We start from the raw sequence: 633 nt of genomic DNA, 5'->3' as shown, positions 1-633 counted from the left end.
ATTTTAACTCCTTTGAATTTGTTTTCACAGCAAACATGTCCGTTTCAGCATTTTTCTCTCCTCACTTCGTTTGTGGTTCTTCAAGTCTGGAGCTTTAATTTTTCCATCTTCCTGGTTTCTGGGGCTGTGTTTGAGTTTGAGCTTCATGTGTAGTTCCTGGGGCGCAATTGAAGAGTTGTCCACTTGGTCCAATAGGTATTAATTTTCCATCTCCATAGGTAGGTATCTATCGTTATTCTAGGTATAATAATATAGCCTAGCTTTGCAAGAAGCGCCTAAGAGTATCCAATCTAGCTGATCAATTTTATACAGTAATTTTAGGTACTAATTTTATGACGAGTATTTCATCTACCTAAGTACCTATTTTTTTAAGGCTTCAAAATCAAATAAAATAATGGAAAGTGAAAAAAGATTCGACTACGCCATTAACGTCTTCTTGAGTAGAAAGAACAAAATTACAAATATCATGTACTGGTTGCCAACCGCGGCAGCAAAATTTATGCCAACAAGTTGTGCAACTAATCTAGTACCTACAGGGAAAAAATCTGACAAAAAGGATTTCCCATGCCGGGAATCGAACCCGGGCCTCCTGGGTGAGAGCCAGGTATCCTAGCCACTAGACAACATGGGATG

The 633-nt window shown here is 38.7% G+C and overlaps 1 non-coding gene across 1 annotated transcript; it reads right to left on the bottom strand.

Annotated features, from left to right (window-relative positions):
• Positions 1-559: 559 nt before the first annotated feature.
• Trnae-cuc lies at positions 560-631 on the bottom strand. Its single transcript has one exon. It is a non-coding gene; the product is annotated as a tRNA-Glu (tRNA).
• Positions 632-633: the final 2 nt, after the last annotated feature.

This window comes from Diaphorina citri, unplaced genomic scaffold (genome assembly GCF_000475195.1).
Source record: "Diaphorina citri unplaced genomic scaffold, Diaci psyllid genome assembly version 1.1 scaffold33528, whole genome shotgun sequence".
NCBI classification, from domain to species: domain Eukaryota; kingdom Metazoa; phylum Arthropoda; class Insecta; order Hemiptera; family Psyllidae; genus Diaphorina; species Diaphorina citri.
Note: the sequence above shows the minus strand (reverse complement) of the source record. Positions and strands in the feature narration are given on the sequence as shown.